At 41.3% G+C, this 21,416-nt stretch overlaps 1 protein-coding gene across 2 annotated transcripts in view; it reads left to right on the forward strand.

The window, feature by feature from the left end:
* The first annotated feature begins 616 nt into the window (after positions 1-616).
* PLA2G4A (phospholipase A2 group IVA) overlaps positions 617-21,416 on the forward strand; it is a 137,849-nt gene continuing 117,049 nt past the window's right edge. For both annotated transcript variants that reach the window (XM_073356705.2, XM_073356706.2), the window contains exon 1: positions 617-703. The gene's annotated coding sequence lies outside the window, so the exon portion shown is untranslated. The remainder of the gene's footprint in view (positions 704-21,416) is intronic.

The following is a 21,416-nucleotide window of genomic DNA, read 5'->3' on the forward strand; positions in this document are numbered from 1 at the left end:
GCAGAGAAATTGTTTTCCAGTAAATTCTCTAAGGTTTTAAAAATAGCATTTGTACAGAAAATATTGTTTTCCTTGAGTTCTATAGAAAAATTGTTTAATGTAGAGGATCTAGAAAGATGAACAATGTTGTGAATAAGTATCTGCAAATTATTACTTGCAAATACCCTTTCCATAAGAAATGAGGCAATATTGCCAGAATTTGAGGCACTTGTTTTGTATTTGACAGCATTTCCTTAAGACTGTCTTACAAACTTCAGCTCCTTGCTCTTTCTTCTGGAAGCCTTCTCTTCAGATCATGCCCATCAATCACCAAAGTTTTTTTTAGCTGTTTGCATATGTATATTAATAAGTTAACACTTGGTAATTGTTAAATGTGATAACTCTAATGTCATACCGTTGATCACTAAAGTTTGTCCTTGGTGCTGAGATATATCTCTAACTCTCTGTGCTTTCACCCCTTGCAATTTTTCTCCGTGCTAAGTATCAAACGATGTTCATCAGTGTTACTCCAAGGTGCTGTTTGCTTACTTATACCTCAGTACCACCTTAAGAGAGAGACAGCTGTAATAGATCAGCTGACACTTCAGCTCCACCCATTTATTACGGCTGAAAACTTCTCTATCCAAGCAATGAAAAAAAGGATCCTGCCTAGAAAGCAAGAGGGATATACAAGCCCAGAGGGATCTGATGTAACACTGAAACTGTAAGAAATACAACTCATTCTTGGTCTGGTTTGTTTTTAAATTTTGTTTTAAACTGCTACTTATTTTGTCCAGTTACCAAGGGAAAAAAGTAGCTTAGCCAGAGGAGGGAGTTAACAGATATGATGGATCATTTTTATATAGTTTTAAAGTGTACTTGTTACAACTTGAAACGAGGAAGCAGTACAAGCGATTTTTAATACTAAAAATACTTGTTTAGCCATATTAAAACAAAACTGAACCCAGAAAGGGGTGTGTCAGATCGTGAACATGAAGGAAAACTTTTAAAACACGGGGAGACTTTAATATGTTTCCATGTGATCATGTAACCCAGTGGTTGCTGATCCCACGATTCCTAACCCTTCAGGCTGGGACTAATCACCTTATCAGAGAAATTTTCTTTGCTGTAGTTTGTAGCAGGATGGCTTTATTTTCTTTCAGAGTAACAGCCGTGTTAGTCTGGATTCGCAAAAAGAAAAGGAGGACTTGTGGCACCTTAGAGACTAACCAATTTATTTGAGCATAAGCTTTCGTGAGCTACAGCTCACTTCATCGGATGCATTCTGGGATGCATCCGATGAAGTGAGCTGTAGCTCACGAAAGCTTATGCTCAGATAAATTGGTTAGTGTCTAAGGTGCCACAAGTCCTCCTTTTCTTTTTCTTTTCTTTTTCTTTTCTGAAAATCATTGCTAGGGAGCAACTACACTACCAGAAAAGGAAACCTAAACTGTGAAAGTTACTCCCATGCTTTTTAGCCAGGGTGAAAGTTTAAATGTGTATTGATGGAGGAAGCACTAACAATTATTTGTAAAGATTGATTTATTTATGTTAATAAAGTCTCATCCTATATGTACAGCTTGTGAGGTATCAGTCTCTAAGTTGACATGTCTAACGCTAACAAGTGCTGGAAGACAAATCACGACAATGTTTAAACTTTGTGCTTGGGGCTAAGTGATTGCTTTGTGGTCCTGGGAAAGATGGCATAAAAAAATCAAAATATATAGAGTGATTTGGGAGCATTTAGAATTGTTCCTAGTTGCAGACATTTAGGAACACCCCCTCCACACCTACTTCCCTCACCCCTTTTTTGCTGTGCTTTCCATTCTACACTGTTTATCTGTGACCCTGACATATTGTGTACCAAACTTGGTTTATTGCTGCTTCTACCTCTTGATAAAACTACTGGTGACCTACAAAAAATGTATATTCTAGGCCAGGGGTTCTCAAACTGTGGTTTCTGACCCCTCAGGGGGTCAAAGGTTATTATGGGTGTTTGTGGGGGGTCACGAGCCATCAGCCTCCACCCCCAAACCCCATTTCTCCTCCATCATTAAAATAGTGTTTAATATTAAAAATATGTTTTTAATTTATAAGGTTTCAGAGTAACAGCCGTGTTAGTCTGTATTCGCAAAAAGAACAGGAGTACTTGTGGCGCCTTAGAGACTAACCAATTTATTTGAGCATAAGCTTTCATGAGCTACAGCTCAATGCAGCCGATGAAGTGAGCTGTAGCTCACGCTCAAATAAATTGGTTAGTCTCTAAGGTGCCACAAGTGCTCCTTTTCTTTTTAATTTATAAGGGGAGTTGCACTCAGAGACTTGTTGTGTGAAAGGGGCCACCAATGCAAAAGTTTGAGAACCACTGTTCTAGGCCATTGTAATGGACTGTTTGATCTCTTACACTGCTGTGGATAAAATACTTTAATATTTTATTTTAATCAGAAAAAGAGAGACATTACTACTAAGTAAAATTGAGTTTTAACAGTGGGAAGGAAAAGGTGAATAATGCTGGAAGGATATTTACTGTTCTCTTTGGTTGTATCTATTGGCAGAGTTATTCCAAAATAGCTATTCTTGATCAACTCCCTGTTTGGATGCTCTTATTCTGGAATAAGAGTGCTTTATTCTGAAAAATCTTAATTTGGAATAAATAACTTTTATTCCAGAATAAGAGTGTCCACACAGGGCATTGATCAGGAATATTTAATCTACTTTAAATTCACACCTTATCTGAATCTGGATTAATTTATCTGTGTAGACAAATCCTTATGCTCAAGAGTGGTGATCTCTCTTGAGACAGAGAGCACTTATAAGATGCATTTAAATGACAATGGCATAAATGCACAACAATCCTCACAGCAAATCAAAACAGAGAGCTTTAAGAGTGTTAATAGACTCTCCTGTCCACCATAACATTTCAAGCCCTGGGGAAACAGACTTGTCTGTCAAGGTTAGCCTTGTAGGTCAAAGTGAGCTGGATCTGCTCTCTCAAAGAATGACGACTTCACCATTTCTGTGTTCTCGTCTAGGTTTGCTGTAAATTGCTCCCTCCAGCTTACTAATAGTTAAATGATTAATGAAGCAACCCATTGTGAAATATATAGAGAAGTAATGTGCTAAATGGTTAAGCAATAGTTTTCAAACTTCCTGTGGTGGACCTGTTTTCTCTGTGTGCACATGTGCACGCATGTATATATGTGTGTGTGTACACACACACAGATATAAAAATCTACTAGTGTTACATTGCTGTTGATTTATAATGGTCATCTGTTGTTGCACTTTAGAGCAGAGGTGACAAAACTGTATCCATTTTGCTTCCCTATTTTCGGATGGTTGTATATTCCTCAATATTTCACTTGTTAGGGGTGCATGATTATAAATGTCAGAAGTTGTCTTTTGTGTCTGAAAATTTTTGAGTGAAATCCCATCAGCTGTTTGAGCTCTAAGAGTGCACACTTGTTCTATTTACTAATAATTAATAATTCTAACCATAGACTGGGCTAGTGCATTAAAAAACAACAACAAAAGACTGGGATCTGAAACTTGCTATGGGCTTCGTCCTCACTGAGGACCAGGCTAGTTCAGACAAGGCTTCCATCTTTGCAATGGCAGGGGCCCCCTAGGATATTTTTGGGGGCAGCGGGGTCTGCCTCACCAAGGCCAGAGAGGGCTGTTCATCAGTGTCAATGATCCAGTTTTGATTGGTGTGAGGAGTCAACCCCTTTGTAGTGATGAAGGACTCTATGGAGAATAAGCTGGGCCCACTAGGGGCTTGTGTGCCTATTTTCTTTCCCCCAATTTTAGGCTTAATCTTTCCTTTCCCCATGAGGTATCTAGAGAGGAGATTTTCAGACAAAAATGATAGTTTCATAGATTCATAGATACTAAGGTCAGAAGGGACCATTATGATCATCTAGTCTGACCTCCTGCACAACGCAGGCCACAGAATCTCACCCACCCACTCCTGAAAAACCTCACCTATATAGTTAGGTGTGCAACTGTCATTTTTGCCTCTAAAAATCTCCCTACTACAAGCTCTTTCATCTGGCATGGTAAAGCTATTTGAGGTAGGGAGAAGGGCATACGCTGACTGTTGGCCCTTACAAACGGGCCCCAACTGAATAGCTTCACAGGGACCCCATCCTTTTTTGAACAAGCCCTGAGTGAGGTTTAGGTCCTTTGTTTGGTTTTGTGAGGTGGTAGTGGAAGGTTTTCATTAAAGTCAGGAACACTTTAAAATTGTGCTGTTGTCTTATGAAGTTCATACATACTTGTTGAAAGCTATTGCAGCCATGTGTCAATGATTCCTGATCAAATATGCAGAGTTTGCAAGTGGAAAGTGTCTTTTCTAACAGCCAATACTGCAGACTCAGCCTGAAAGTCAGTGCTGGTTTTTCTCTTCTTGAGCATGCTTGGCGCTTTATTGTATCATTGGCTGTTCTGGAATAACTCCCCCTGCAGGCATTCTGTTCTGAAATACAAGCAGTTTTATTCTGGAATAATTACTCTTCTTCAAAAGTGACGTACGTATTCCAGGATAAAGTCTGTTTTTCTTCAGAATATTTTGGCCACATGGGGAGCTATTCTGCTGCAGCTGTGCTGGTTAATTGCCCTGTGGAGATGAACTCTCAAAAAAGACACACTACTTTCTGCCTGTGGCAGGTGTGTATATTGGGGGCTGGGTATGAGGTGGCATAGGGCCAGTCTTCTAGCCCTGAACTTTCTGGGGAACACCCCTGTATGGTGCCCAGAGGCTAATGAGCAGGCTTTGTGGAACCTTGGAGAGTATGTCCCCCGTACTACCTCCCCAGCAGTGCTGGAGTGTGTGAAAGTTCTGTTACAATGTGGTGGTGAGTTTCCAGCCGTATATAATTTTGGGAAAAGTCTAAATGCCCTGACCTGAGTAAATCTGAATTGACTTCGCTAGGTTCAGGCTGTAGGGCAACCTTTCAGATACACACTGGAAGAGGAGAGGGACAAACAGAAGGAGGTGCGTGCGGGAACAGTATCAAGGGAGCCAAGACAAACTTCCACCTCAGACAGACAGGAAGGTCCATATGCCAATGGTTCCTCCAAAAGATTATAAGCGGGCGAATAGTCCCGCTATTGTGGGGAACTTTCCTGGCTTCTGCACTACCCCGGTGAAGTGGGCTAGTGAAAGGATCTGAGTCCTCGCTCCCACTTCCTTTACCCAGTGGCCTCCCTGCCCTTGAGGACTCCCCTTCCACTCTCCTGTCTGGCAGAGTCCTCGTAACCCCAACAAGGCTGGGCCCAGGATTCCTGGGGGGCTCGACCCCCAACCCTGCTGTGGTCACATAGGACAGGGGCTAGGGTGTCCCCACTCTGGGGTACTCTCTGCACTGGGCACTTCTCTGACCCACTGACCATTACATACAAAGCAAATGCAAGTTATTTAATCAACAATTAAGTTTAAAAAGAATAAGGAAAAATGGGAAAGGTTAAAGGAAACACATCAACCTGCTCTGTGGCAGGGAACATCACAAACCGTGTCTCTGGAATGTCAGGGCAGTTCACAGTCTGTTCCCTGTAAGTCCCAGGCCTTCTTCTCAGACCCTGGCTGTGCTGTAGGGATGCTGTGGGTAGGACACTGGTGGTGGCCACACGCTCTCAGGCTCTAAGTGGTAGGACCCTTCTTCCCAGTGTCGCCCCCGCCCTGTCGGGGTTACAATCCAAGCCTGGCCTGCCAAGCCTCTTGGCTGAGGCATCTCCCTGTGCTGGGCCTGCTGCCCAGGGTCCCCCTTGGTCTCCCCAGCTGCTCCCAGCTCCAGACTGGTCCAACCCCAGCTCCACCACTCTGTCTCTGTACTGCTGCTGCTCTGCCTCCAGCTCTCTGGGCTGCTTCTTTGGCCCCTCTGGCTCTGGTTGCTGCAGCTCTGCTCCCAGAACAGGTTCTTCTCTCTCTGGGCTGCTTTTCTGGTCCCTCTGGATCTGGCACAGCTCTGCTCTCCAGCTCAGCTTGGGCCCCTGCTTTCCCCTTAGCTCAGCCCCACTCTGTCTGATCCAGGCAAATCCAGCTCACACAGAGGACGGGACCTCCCTTGCCTCCTGACTCCCTCATTAGCCTGCTCGCCCAGTCATTCAGGCTGACCTGGAGCATTGGCCTCTCCCCGTTGTTCCTGGGGGCTGTCAGTCTCAGGGTCCTGATTCCCCATCGACCCTTCTCCCTTTTTAGTACTGGGAGCTAGCAACTAAAACACCCCCACTGAATGTTAGTAAGGGGGCAACAGTCCCCTTACAGATAATTGAATTGCAAAGATATAGGTGCTTACCAGTCAACATATGATTTAAGCACTAAAATAATTGCAGGTTTTGGGTCCCCTGAATTATTTATTCCCCATGAAATTATTTATTTCCAGTGCCACAGTTCAGTGTGGCACATAAGCACATGCCTAACTTCAAGCACGTGAGCAGTGCCATTGAAACCAATGGGGCTACTCATGTATTTAAAGTTAGACGTGGCCTTATGGGTCTTGCTGAATTGTACTCCAGTTTTACTCTGTGACATCCCCTTTCAGGGTGACTAGGGTTCTAGTTTGAAAGGCCATTGAAGTCAATGGAAGGACTCCCATTGATTTCAACAGGCTTTGAGTAAGACCTTGCCTTTATAGGAGGGAATATAAGTGTGTATAAGTAAGTGTGTATTTCCCATCTCTCAGTGATATAGCCTTATTCTTTTCTTACCAGTCTGAAAAACAAATTCCAAAACTTGGCTTAGTAATTAGCAATTTAGTGAGGAATGAGCCCACCATTGCTCTGGGAGTTACAACAACTTGGTGCAGGAAAGGAGTGGTTTCAACAAAACTCTAATTTCTTCAAAGCTCTGATATTCAGACTTCCCTGAGGGCTTTCATTTGCTGTATACCTCAGAGAACATTCCATTCGCTTTTTTGGCTCAGTGTGTAGCGGCAGTCAAAAAAGCAAACAGAATGTTGGGAATCATTAAGAAAGAGATGCAAAATATGATATTTTCTGTCTTCTTATCTCTCTATATAAATCCATGGTATGCCCACATCTTGAATACTGTGTGCATATGTGGTTGCCCCATCTCAAAAAAGATATATTGGAATTGGAAAAGGTTCAGAAAAGGGCAACAAAAATGATTAGGCACATGGAATGGCTTCCATATGAGGAGAGATTAATAAGACTTGGACTTTTCAGCTTGGAAAAGAGATGACTGGGGAGGGGAGAATATGATTGAGGTCTCTAAAATCATGATTGGTGTGGAGAAAGTAAATAAGAAAGTGCTATTTACTCCTTCTCACAACACAAGAACTAGGGGTCACCAAATGAAATTAATAGGCAGTAGGTTTAAAACAAACAAAAGGAAGTATTTCTTCATACAAGGCACAGTCAGTCTGTGGAACACTTCACCAGAGGATTTTGTGAAGGCCAAGACTATAACAGGGTTCAAAAAAGAACTGGATAAATTTATGAAGGATAGGTCCATCAATGGCTATTGCCAGGATGGGCAGGGATGTTGTCCCTAGCCTCTGTTTGCCAGAAGCTCAGAATGATCACTTGATGGTTACCTGTTCTGTTCATTCCCTCTGGGGCACCTGGCATTGGCCACTGTCGGAAGACAGGATACCGGGCTAGATGGACCTTTGGTCTGACCCAGTATGGCCGTTCTTACATTCTACACTCCCTGCTTCCAATACTGTATGGAATAGGATAATTTTTGTGGAAGTGAATAAATACCAAATTGATGGGGAGTAGGGAAATATTCATTTTATACAATGAAGGAGCTGATCAAACTTGTTCTCATGCTACAGAGCTGCTTAATTTGCTGTCTCTAATATTCATATTGAAAACTTTATTTTTGACTCTGGGCAAAGTGCACAGTTATTTCTGAAGTACAGTTTGTACAAGCATTTCTGTTCCAAGGGCTACGATGGAAGGCATGAGTAACTCTTGCCACGTATCTCCTTAAGCAACCATGCGTCAAAGGGAGAGTAGTGATGTGAGGTCTAGGTCTCTGGCTCCATGGACTCCTCTCTGAATTTTGCGGTTCCAGGTGGCTGAGGGCAAAACTTGTATCATCCACTGTGGTTTTGAGATCCTACAGATCTGTCTGCCACTGCGGGGGATGATGTATCAATAAATGCATATGGTTGACAACTGTTGGTTCTATGAACAAGTTGTAGTCTCCCATGTTTCTTTTCCCCACGGGACGGAATTGTCTGGCTTCGTAAGATGTGTGACTACAACTAAGGCATCAGTGTGACTTACATGCACAACTAATGGAATGATCAGGCTTCAGAACTGCGGTTTATATGTTGCAAGGCATTGAAATGATTCTTAAGAATGGTCATACTGCATCAGACTAAATGTTCATGTAGCCCAGTATCCTGTCTCTGACATTGGCCAGTGCCAGATGCTTTTGGAACTTTGAGGTTTAGGGATACCCAGTGCATGGGGTTGCATCCCAGATCATCTTGGCTAATAGCCATCGATGGACCTATCCTCCATAAACTGATCTAATTCTTTTTTTAACCCAGTTATACTTCACTACATTAATTGGCAATGTGTTTAAGGTTGCCAACATTCCAGGATTGTCCTGGAGTCTTCTGGAATAAAAGATTAATCTTTAAGTAAAGATTATGTTCTGTGATGAAACTTCCAGAAATATGTCCAACCAAAATTGGCAACCCTGATCCAGTTCTACAGGTTGACTGTGCATTGTGTGAAGAAGCATTTCCTTATGTTTGCTTTAAATCTGCTGCCTATTAATTTCACTGGGTGTCATGTAAAGGGGTGAATAACACATCCCTATTCACTTTCTCCCACCATTCATATTGTTGAGTTCCAATTTCCATTCTGTTGAAATTGTTAATAACTTTCTCAAAGTAATTTTGTTTGGGCTGGAATGTTGCTTGCTTGATCTTAGCCCCAACCTGATTTTTTGGGTGTGGTGGTGCTTTTTGAATAAAAATGAGTAAAAGTCCACTTGCATTATACAAATACACATTTTCCCTCTAGAGTCTAAACCAAAATTTTTAATATCTCAAAAATGGCTCAAGTTATGTAGATCCCTGATCTTGGGATAGCTTGGGAGCTGATTCAGCCTCCAGCAGAACTTTGAGCCATTTTAGGGCTACTCTAAGTTACACGAGGCAGTAACTGCATTCAGGGGTGCTGTTCCGACAGCCAGGGTTCACTAATGCAGCAACACCCTGGCCATTTCTCCTTTTCCAGCATACCCCTCATGCTGTGAAAGCAGTGTGGCGAGGTGAAAACAAACTTATCAGGAATCAGGCTCTGGCCCACTAAGTTCTATTCCCTTTGTTGCTTGTAGGTATTACAGCTGGTAACTAAATTGTCTATTCTGTATGAAATTATGTAGCCTCTGTTTTGTTCCACAGATTCCATTTACTACTTCAAATACATGTAATGGGGCATAAATACATGAGATAAAGTCTACACTGAAATACATGTTAACTGTAATGGAGATGATGGAGTTGTACGTCAGCGCACAATCTGATTCAGTGTTTTAAGTGATGGAGAGTGCTAATTAGTTCAGAAACATATTTTTCCCCATTTTCTAGTGGAAACACAATAATTCCCTAAATTCCCAAATTGGAAGGATTTGCTAATTTTTTGGAGGCAACACATGAAATGTGTTGTGTAATTTCTAACGAGACCCATTGGTTTATTTCTAGTCAAATGTCAGTGTTGGACTTATTTCCACATTTTTGTACTTAAAATAGAATTCTTGTAAAGTAGAGATGCCTCAAAGGATGGGCTTGTTTTGTTTGGAAGAATCATTTTTAATAAACATAAAGGCTCAATGGTCCCCGAAATTCTGAAACAATTGTTTTGCAGGAAAGGATGTAATGTTACCTGATATTTGTTGCATTTCTTATAATTTTTCTTACAGCTGTTTCTGATTACCAAAAATATTGATCTGGTAGCAATATAATGATGAAGAATGTGACACCACATTAATCCCCATGACAACAGACAGTGATGTTACAGATACACTATGAATTCCCCACAGGGTCAAACAGAAGGATAAACAGGGATAATAATCAAACAAATTAAGTGGAATCAGAGAACACACACAAAAGACAGGCCCACTGAACTAAATCATGTACAAAGGATCCCTCTTGTCACATTTACTTTACTTACAAGTAGCAGTTCAATAAAGCCATTTCCATTTTGGTACTTTGCACTTATAGAACCTTTCAACTAAGGATCTCAAAGCACTTTATAAACAAGCCTCATAACACCTACTAGTAGTCAAGTATTACCATAGCCACCAATAAAGCAGGTAAACCAAGGCATAGAGAGGTGAGTTAACTTGAGGTCATTGATTGGTTTGGGAATGGAACCCAGGGACTCACTTAATACTTGCTAACTATTAGACAAAGGATCTCTGTTATCTAGTAAGGGGTAAAACAAGGTACATCAATGTAATCAGTTGCTTGCAGGTAGAATACCGCAGATAACTGTTCTGTGGAGTGTGAAAGTCAACATAATTAGTACAATTAACAAAAAAGTTTGGGACATGTGACATAGGTTGAAAACCATTGAGTTTGAAGTCCTCTATTTATCAAAAGAATGGATGTAGCAAAGGTACATAGTGCCTCATCAACTACTTTTACTTGAAGGGACTATTGCTGTGTATGAGATGGTTGGTCAGGCTCCATACCCTATCCCTAATCTATACAGGATCTTGTCTTTCTGCTGAGACTGCCAAAATATTGGCACTTATGGTGGTGACTTTGGACCCTTATGGCATTTTCACCAGGAAGTGGACGGAGAGCGCAGAGTTAATTTAACATAGGCTACTGACCAGAGGGGTGACTGAAAATGTGTCCGTTGAAGTGAATTCTCTTCTCCAGCAGAGGCTAGTGCTGATAATGGCAAATGACAAGGAGAGTACAACCAAGTAAAATACATCTTTCTACCTGCATGATACACTTTTGCAGTGTTATTTTGTGAATAGTCTATTTATTAATATGATTGCCTATAATTTTAAAAGCACAAAGTTTAGCAAAAGAAAAGAATACATGTCGCATAGTAACACCCCAGCCATGGCATACATAAGCTCCTTGTTAGCATAAACCTTGCTACATAATATATTTGCAAAGTCCAGCCTCCATTTAACTTTTTTTCTGTTCTCCATCACCTAACATTAACCTAATGTAAATCTAAATATATTAACTTTGGAAAGAGAGAGAGAAGAGGACAATAGGAGACTGGAACCACTGTCAAATTCATCTCTTTCCATAGCTACCTAATATTAGACCTAGCTGCCTAACCTGATCCATCTCTGCCATTTTTCTCACACTCCCCCTGAGGGTCGTCGTCTCAGCAAAAATCAGTGAAACATGCATTTCTTCTACCAGATGAGACTGTTATTATTTAACACACATTGTGATAGTGCCTAGAGGCCTCATCCAAGACCAGGGCACTGTACTGTACTGTCATATAGTAAATGACAGTCCATGCCTCAAACAGCTTATAGTCTGAAAGACAAGAGATAGATGAGACAAGGCGGGTGAGGCAGGGTAGATGGGGAGGGCAGGGTAACAAACATAAAGGGATGTTTTAACACAGACTAGTTGTAGGTGCAATTCCTAACCAATCGGTAATCCCAATTTGCCATCTGCCTGGGTTGTTACAGTTGCCAGTTTAGCACACTGAAGACTTGGCTTTTGCATAGCATTTCTCTAGGCCTGATCTGTGAACATACTGTATATAGATGGCTCACTTTACAAGTGGAGATTAACTATTAGAACTGTTTACCATGCAATAAATTTAGTTAATTATTAGATTATAATTTGCAAAAATAAAAATCCCCACACCCCTGTGTACATGTGGCTTGATCCAAAGCCCACTGAAGTCAGAGAGTCTTTTCATTGATTTGAATGAACTTGGGATCAGGCTTATGGGCAATGTTCCCTCTAATTTTTGACAGTCTGTGTGCGCAAAAAATTTCTTCTGTGCAAATTGTTGTGCTTCTGTGCAAATTTTTGTGCATGTGGTGTTTCGCCATGAGCGCGGGGTTTAGGATCTGTGTGCGTGCGCACACGCACACAGCTTAGAGGGAACAGTGCCCATGGGCAGTTGTTGCATAGAGACATAAAAACATTGTATGGTTTACAGCACTGATTTACATAGGGTATCAATGGAACCAGGACTTTGAACCTGATTTGCAACTGTTTGGATCCCTATGCAAAACCAGTTGCTGTTGCTTAGCAATTTACTTCTACGTGGTCCTAGTAGAACTGAGAATATTTTGTTAGAAAGGATAGCTTCTTATCTAAAACCTTTTCAATTTAACTATCTCATTCTGCCCTGGTGTTTAACCCTGCATGTTTCCTGGCAGCATATCTGAAATGGGGTTGTAGACAGACGCTCCCTGGGTTACGCAAGACCCAATTTATGCAAATTTACACTTACGGAAAAAGTTCCGTAAGCTAGAAATAGGTGGTGGTGGTTTTTTTTGTTTGTTTTTTTTGGCGTAATGTTTGGGTATACGTTTCTGACTTACGCAAAATTCGAGTTACGCAAGGCTTTCTGGAATGGAACGATTGCGTAAGTCGGTGAGTGTCTGCACAAGAGTTAGGCCATGTGTACACTAGAGACCTTACAGCGGCACGACTATACCGATGTAGCTACGCCGCTGTAAGACCTCCTTTGTTGCTGCTCTGCACCAATGGGAGAGAGCTCTCCCACTGGCATAATTAAACCACCCTCAACCACCCAATCTCCTGCCGACATAGTGCTGGCCACACTGGTGCTTCTGTCAGTATAATTTATGTTGCTCTGAGGGGTGTTTTTTCACACCCCTAGTGACACAAATTATACTGACAAAAGTGCTAGTGTAGACACAACCTTAGTTATGAAACATTTATGGCTTTTGAGGCACTTGCAGCGATAAGAGTTCTTTAAATGGTCGGCATCTGCGTAAATGAATATGTGGAGTAATGCTCATACTTTACATACAGAGACTAGGAGGGTGAGATAATATCTTTTATTGGACCAATTTCTATGGGTGTGAGAGACAAGCTTTTGAGCCACATAGAATTTTTCTCTCTCTCCCACCTTGTCCCTCTAATATCCTGGGAACAACAGAGTTACAACTCCACTTCATACATACATACTTCATATAGACAGCGGGTATAAAACATGAATCCAGATTGTGGGGTTGTTTTAGGATATTATTACATTCAATATATATCATTCTTATATTGCGGGATAATTCAAATATCCTCTCTTCTCTTCCTCTTCTCCCATTTTCTCCCCCCTCCCCCCTAGTATATTGAGAATAATTTTTGTGTTTACAGCTATTAGTCCTGATTAGGTGAAAGGTCTTTTTTTCTGCTAGTATTTGTCTTTTGATATTGTTTTGACACCAATTTGCTGACACTCCTCTAGAGTGATTGTAGACAAAAGATGGACTAGGACTGTTATTTTAACAGGACAGTTATCTTTTATGCTCAAAGCTGAAGCACTGTAACCATGAGTCAATGATGGCATGAGTGAAAAATTTTATACAGATACTCAGAGGCAATAACTTGTAGCAGCAAAGATGGGAAAGAACCCAGCTGTCCAGTTCTACTTCCAGTCAAAAAAAAAAAAAACTGGCCGGAACGCCGCCCCTGGAATTGTTACGCCCCAAGCACGGGCTTGCTTTGCTGGTGCCTAGAGCCGGTCCTGCTTCCAGTTGTGTGGCAGTGTATTTCAAAGGTTCTCGACTACCTTCTTGTGCATTTAATGTCACTACATATTAATGATCCAATTCTTCAACCTTTATTCACTTGGAGTAGCAGTAACTCATGCAAGTAATTCCACTGAAATGAGCTAGTGAATTTAACAATTTGCCATTCTCACAAATTATACTAATACTTTGCACATAGGTCTTTTTTGGTCCAAGGATGCCAAAGTGCATTACAAACTTTAATTAAGCTTCCCCAAATCCCTATAAACTAAGTGAGCATTATTTTCATTTGACAACGGTAAGTTTAGGCCCAGAAAGGTTAAATAGCTTGCTTAGGGTCATGTAGTAAATCAGTGATAGAACCATGTATAAAACCAAAGAGACACACCTTCAGTCCCCTGCTCCATAGATAAATCTCCCTCCTGAGCTCCATGACATTGCGAAAAATATTCACTGTAATGTTGGAGAGTTGGGAGTATTAGCTCCCCCAATGTCAAATTCATTAAATATTATGACAGTTGGACATATGGCTGTTTTTGTTCTTGGTTGGTTTGTGTTTTTCTCAGCAGACAGCTAGGGTGACCAGACATCAAATGTGAAAAACTGGGACAGGAGGTGGAGGGTAATAGGAGCTTATATAAGAAAAAGGCCCCAAAATCGGGACTGTCCCTATAAAATCAGGACATCTGGTCACCCAACAGACAGCTGAGGTTTCACCCAGCTCTTCGTATAATTTTGAGCCATATGAAAAAACACAGATTTAAAAAAAAAAGAAGTGATGTGATGTGGGGAGGGGAGTGGAAAAGACAAGGGGTTTTGTTGGCAGTAAAAAGAATTTTAATAAGTGAATGGAAAGTGGAAATTAGAAACAGGTGTAAACCATGCCTGAATTTTGCATCTTGATCCCTCCTCTACTGAAAATTGGAACTTTCACATAGGTCCACTTACAACAAATGATGATGCTATATGAATGTGGGATGAGAGAAGGCCACAGAGAAGCAAAATATTGACTGCCATTCAGTTCTAATTAACGTAATTTCATTTCCCATTTCTTTTTCAAGGCTGAGTTGAAAAACTACGCAAAAAGCTAGTTTCAATTGACTACTAGCTAAGCCATTGATGTCCTAAGGAACAGTTAGATTGGGAACATAGGAAATTATGGAAAAGAATGGCCCAGTGTTTGTCTAATCTGCTGACCAGTCTCTGACAGTGACCAGCGCTGGATGAGTCAGAAGACAGCACAGAAATCCCATAAACTCCCTAATTGTGAAATGCTGTCCCTAGGATAGTGTGAGAGATTTGGGTTTTTTTTACTGACCCTACATGATTATTAGTTGATGCTATGAGTCATCAACTGTGGCTGGTGATCGAGTCAGACTGGTTCTGTTGCATTCCTAAAGGTCAGTTAGGGCTGCCTTAAGATATTGATGTCTTTTGTTGTTACCTGTGATGTAGTTTGGGTCTCTTCTCATGTACAAGGTCTCTTGATATTCATTGTATCTGGTCAAAATAGGGCTTGAAAAATCCTCTCACTCAGGATGAGTAGAAATCATTCCTGGTGAATACAATCAAGTGCTGTCAAATCCAGATTTTAAAGGGGGGCAGGGAAGAAGGGGAAGAGGGCCAGATTCTCAGCAGCTGTAAATCAGTGTCAGTCAGTGGAGCTATGCTGATTTACACCCCTGAGGTTCTGACTGTTGCTAATTTCTGGCTGTGAAGATAATCTTTCAAACATGAATGAAAGTGTAAACTGATGCAGTGCTGTTTTCCTAAATCTGAAGAGAGACCACACTAGTGCCTTTGTTGCAGCTCAGAGTTTTCACTGCTGTTGTTCAGAATTCTAAGGGCAGCCGCAAAACAGAGAAAATTAATTTAAATGCCACTGGCTGGAGAAGCTTTGAGCAACAACAGATTCAGTCACTGGAACTATTCACTGGGTAGAGGACTCAGAAGTAGAGGTTGTGGGAGGCATAGAGGAGCAGAAATACACCCTTGTAGCAGCTGGAAAGCAGTCACATGTTATTATGTTGAACACCTCCACACCTGCCTCAGTAGCACACAGGAGGACAGTGCTGCTTTGCCCTGCTGACAAGGAGAGAAGATTTTGGGGGAGATGGGAGCTTTCAGATTTGGCTTTCTGTCTGTCAAGCACAGCAGAGTCTCCTTTACTTCTTATTTAAATTGAACAGATACAGAATATCAAAACTGATTAATATATTCTATACTATACTGATGTGATCCTGGGCTTCCAGAACAGTTAAATAGCCCAAAAATCAGTTTTGTAAAGGTTCACATTTTGGATTGAAAGTTCTCCTCTGCTGCTCAGCTGGTCGTTTGGCCTGTGTGAAATGAGGTTGAGTTCCATGCAAGTGGACGTTTGTGCCCATCTGGGTAGAGTGCAGGATCAGGACCTTAGACCTCACTAGATAGGTGTCCATTGTCAAGCTGTCTGGAATGGCTCATGAATATGGGTGCCAGTCTCAAGGCAAACTATTACAAACCAGGACACAAACCCCAAATGACTGTGTGTTCTATAATTATATTTCACAAACCAAGTATCAAATGTGAACTCCTCAAGCACTATAACACCCTTAGCACGGAGACACAGACAGTTGCCTTGGACACTCTGGTCTATCTTGCACCCCGCAGTCTTGCCTTTGTGATAGATGCTTCCTTACAGCAAAAATCATAACTATATTCAGGTTATTCCCAGTCCAAAAGGACCAGTCACCTACCCCAGGTCAATTGTATCTTCAAGTCTATTTTAATAATGCTAACACAGATGAGTCAGACTGGTTTCCAACTATTCATTTGTTAGTGTTCAGTGAGGGCTAGGTGCCTTGGCATAAGCTGGCTCCTGGTCTGCCAGTGTCACACAACTTCCTCTGCCCCCCCACACAGAACCAACTGAACAGAGAAGCCAAAGATTAAATGAATATGGAAAAGGAACTATCTTTTTGTGTCTAGAGTTTGCATATCTATCAGCACACTGATGGTGCAAGGTAGAGAAATTTCTGTGTATAAATAGAATGCTTGTGTGTCTTGGTCTATGAATGAGAAATCTTTCCTAAGCATTAAATGCACCATTTTCCATCCTGGCCCCAAAAATCTATTTTTTAATAAATATTATAGGGAAAATAATCAAATGTGCATTATTTAACCTCTTGCCATGAATTAGATGTATTTTATAAAATATTGCAATGATACTTTATTAGTTTTGTTTAAATAGGATGCTAAACATTTCAGCAATACTTTAATGAACACCTACTTTACTAGAAAGTTGTAATGAATTACTTTGAGGATTTACTTTCACACACACACACATCTCAAAAGAATTTGTCATGATTTCATGTTATTAAACTGAAGGCCAAAGGAAGTAGCATAGATACACCCTTTATCACCAATTTGTGTCTAAAAGATCAAATAAACCCAAACCACAACAATAGTCATGCCAATACAGAGTCACGTTCAGCTAAAGTTCTGAGTGAAAGATGACAAACCCTGTGACCACAGTTCTTAGTCCAACCTGGCTGTGGTGAAAACGTGGCAGAACGCGTGCTATAGGATGCTTTGATGCATCCTTAGATGTGCCCACAAATCTGGAAAGCTCTAGAGTTTCCGTAACTTGTTCTAGAGCCTAATTCATTGAATCGAAGGTGTTTAACTGAAATATTTGAGTGTTTGGTTTAAATGGGTGGTAAGTCTTGAGCATGACTCATCAAGTTTTAATTGTACGGAACCCACGAATATTAATCCTTAACATTTAAATAGCACTTATTATTTATTGTTTACAGTAGTGCTGAAAGACTGCACTTGAGAATGAAGCCCATTGCACTAGATACTATTCAGACATATAGTGAGAGACAGTCACTGCCCCAAAGAGCTTATAACCTAAATAGACAAGAGAGAGGGTGGGAGACAGTAAGTATTCCTCCATTTTACAGATGGGGAACTGAGGTACAGAGAGCTTGAGTGACTTGCCTGTGGTCACACAGGAAATCTGTGACAGACCCAGGAACTAAAGCTAGATGTCCTGAGTCCAAGTTCATCACTCTAGCCAGACCATCCTATAAAGTGCTACAAATTATTTCTAAGGCTTTTTAAATGAGTTGCCTGGAGATTTCAGTCTCCTGCCCTGTAATAACCATAGCAGAGCATTTCCTAGTAAGTAGCTTTCGTGGTTATATGCAGTCTCTCTGAAATGCATCCCCTTGCTGGGAAGAGGGCATCCGCCAGCACACAGTACCTGAAGTAGAATATCTGGCCAAAGACAACAGGAGCAAACTCTTGTTGTGTGTTTTCCATTAACATTTTTTAAAGGGATATGCAACCCCACTCCCCAAACAAATGTATCCCACTTGTTCAGATGGGGCACCTAGGGCTATATATTGTTTCATAATCTTGCATATATTTCATGTATTGTTTTGGTATTTGTCACTGCAGTCAAAATTTTCAAAATGACCCATTGGCTTTAAGTGCCTTCATTTTGGAGTGCCTAGTCTGAGACACTTAGGGCTCAGTTTTGAGAGGGGCTGTGTGTCTGCAGCATCCTGGGACTTAAAATGGGATTGTGAGTTCTCTGTCCAAGTTGAGCTCCCCAAAATGAAAACCCCACAAATGCCACCCACTCACAACAATGTGGGGAGGGGAACTTGAGGGGCCCAGAAGTGAAAGGGGGACAGTCACAGTAGCAATGGAGGGAGACAGTTCCCAAGGGACAGTAGGTAGCTCTTCCCGCTGGGAGTCTTTGGCACCCACTGGCCCACTGCGGGAGAAGGATGCTGACTGGCCAGCATTCCCCAGCTCCCAGGATTTAGCCCCTGTGCTGGGGCCTTCTGGAAGCTCTATCAGCTCCGTTTCAGCAGCCCACCCTACTCACCCAAACTAGGAATGGGACTGTGGTCTGACAGATGCAGCTGATCTACCCGATTACCTGTTTAGAGGGTCAGGAAGTAATTTTTCTCCCCCAGGCCAACTGGCAGAGGACCATGGAGTTTTTTGCTATCCTTGCAGCACCATCAAGCCACAGTGGGTTGAGTAGGAACATGCTTAGTACGTAACTGAGGTACTGGGGTGAGGGTGTTTATTCATTGCAACTTGTGGCCGGTGTTCAGTGCAGTTGAGACAATAGAATGAACAGTTCCCAGAGGTAATAGGCCTTGGATTTTGGTGATGGGCCTTGGGCTCATGTGAAAGAGTGAGATCTTGTGGCTTTTACAGGCTGAGGTCAGACCATGTGGCCCTAGTGAGCTGAGCCCAATCTGTGCACCCTCTGTCTTCCTCATGGGGGAGTAGGACGGTGCTAGGGCTCAGAGAGAGCTGAGTCCTGAGTAATAAACTGAGGAACACCTAACCCGCATTATGGGGTATATGAAAGGAGCCCTGTAACCTTGGTGCCAGTTATGGGTTATATGGTAACCCTGTAACCCTGCAGTGGAACTAATTAAATGCCCAATGTAGGGAAGTATAGGTGATGGGCGAGTAGCCCTCCCCGTGTTAATGTTTAATAAGTTGTAGCCTGCCCCCTAATTCCATGCTAGTGCCTATCCTCATTTTGCTGCTGTGTCCTCATCAAATTAATTAGTTTTTTTTTTTAAAAGAGGCTGTTTTTATTGCTGGAATTACTGATTGGGCTTCCAGCTAACACAACTGGTTCACCATTTTTCTTACCTCTATTCCACTTGTACTGCAAAGATACTTATCCTGCAAGCCTATCTCACTCTTTGCTTGAAATAAAATTATCTAGTAAAAATGTGGATAATGATTGTTGTGCTATGATTGTCATTGCTGGGGCGATCCCCAAATGCTTCCTTTTTTCCATTGACTCAGTTTTAGGTTTTTCAAGTTCTTCTTTTTGATTTTTTGGGGGGGCTTTTATTGATGACAAAAATAAATGATTGTGTATCTCATGTAAGCCTTCAGGGAGTCCCACAGTACACTGAGGAGACTACTTTTGTTTGGGTTTCCCCTTAGATGTTTTTAGAATCTCTGGCAGCTAAATATCATTCCACTGGTCCAGATTCCATTGTAGTTAGACAATGATCTTCTCCACTTTTAAATACTCTTGGAATCTTTCATTTGAATATTTTGCCTTGGAGCTAGTTTTGTTATTTCTGTTGATTTAGAAGTTGAATAAATGTAAAAAATACAATACTGAAAAAAATGTTACTTGTATGTAAGAACTCTATGAAATCTTCCTTCCATGGAAACACCTACTCGTTCTGTTGGCATCATGGGTCTCTGAATGTATTCTTTACATTATATGTAAATACTTAGTGCAATAATAATATATCAACGATTATTGCAATTCATTTGTCTAACTTCCCCAAAATTTGGCATGCAGCATAATTATGTATAATGATGTGCTTTTGTCACAGGCCTTCACAGGACCTTTGTAATGTCATGCCCCTGTATGAGGAACATTTCCTTTTACTAAAACTCTTTGCATAAGCACTGGAATTATAAGCTAAAACATGAAGAGCTGTGCCAAGTAACTTATTTCAAGCCTGTACTTATGAGGCCCAGTCACCAGGACAAACACAATACTTGTCTGAAAAATGTACTGGCAACTTATGTGAGGAATAAAAAAATCCTTGTAGTTATGCAGACAAACCTATGGGTAACTTTAACCTCATGCTTCAGGGTATAAATTAATTCCTTGCAGAGGCTGGGTAGAAATATTTTCCCTCCATATTCAGCACTGTGCAACTGATTAGGTATTTTATGTGATTATTGAATTCCTCTGACTCATCAAGTATTGTCTACTGTTTCATGGGAGGGTACTGTAAAGTAGGTTTTCATAAAAGGTACCAGAGAGCTGTCTACAGATCACTGGTCTGATTACCTCCCCCTACACACATGGCTTTTATATACCATTGACATCTGCCCCAACCCCGGCCATCCTTTCATTCTTAGCCCCAGCCCCTGTCCTCATCACTAGCTCTGCCCCAATTAAAACCTCCCTTTCAAACCTCAGACCTGCCCTTTTTTCTCCTCTTCCCTTTGCCTGCTTCATCTCCCAAAAATATCACTGGCATCCATGATTTTATCTCTCACTATTGCCAGCCTGTGGCACTCTGACGCCTGCCTCCCCGACCACAGAACTTCCTCTGCAGCTACTCTCGCTGCATCATTTTCTCTCACATAGTCCACCTAAGTCATCTTCCAAGAAATGGGGCACATCGGGCTTCTCCTCTACCATTCCCAGCTCATCCTTCCCACTCCTCCTCCTTTGTCAGCAAGGTATCACTCTTTGTGATGGAAAGAACAAAGGAGAAAACAATATATATTAATAAGGCTTAGAGTTGCCATTTGAGTTCAGAGTCCCATTGTGCTAGGTGCAGTGCATACACACAGTCCCTGCTCCAAAGAACTAAATTAAGATATAACACTTCCATGTTTTCCCCTGAACTCTTAGAAAATTCACTCTGAAACAAATTATTCATTATACAATCACATTAATATGCTGTGAGGAAAATAAAATCCTGCAATCTGATCTGATAAAAGTAGATACAACCCTTTTGATGACATTCACACCAGAAGCCTGAGTCAAGATCAAACCTACTCTGTATCTTTCCTGTTATTATCTTGGACGTGTTTTTCATAGATGCCTGTGTCACATTTATTCATTTTCTTTCAATTTTCAAGTGTTTTCTCTTCCCAGACCTTGATGTCTTTAAACAAAAACAAGTTGGCACAGACCTGGGATAATCAGTCCTCTTTTTCTTTTGCAGTTTTCTTATAA

The sequence above is a fragment of the Lepidochelys kempii genome, chromosome 8 (genome assembly GCF_965140285.1).
Source record: "Lepidochelys kempii isolate rLepKem1 chromosome 8, rLepKem1.hap1, whole genome shotgun sequence".
Lineage (NCBI taxonomy): Eukaryota > Metazoa > Chordata > Testudines > Cheloniidae > Lepidochelys > Lepidochelys kempii.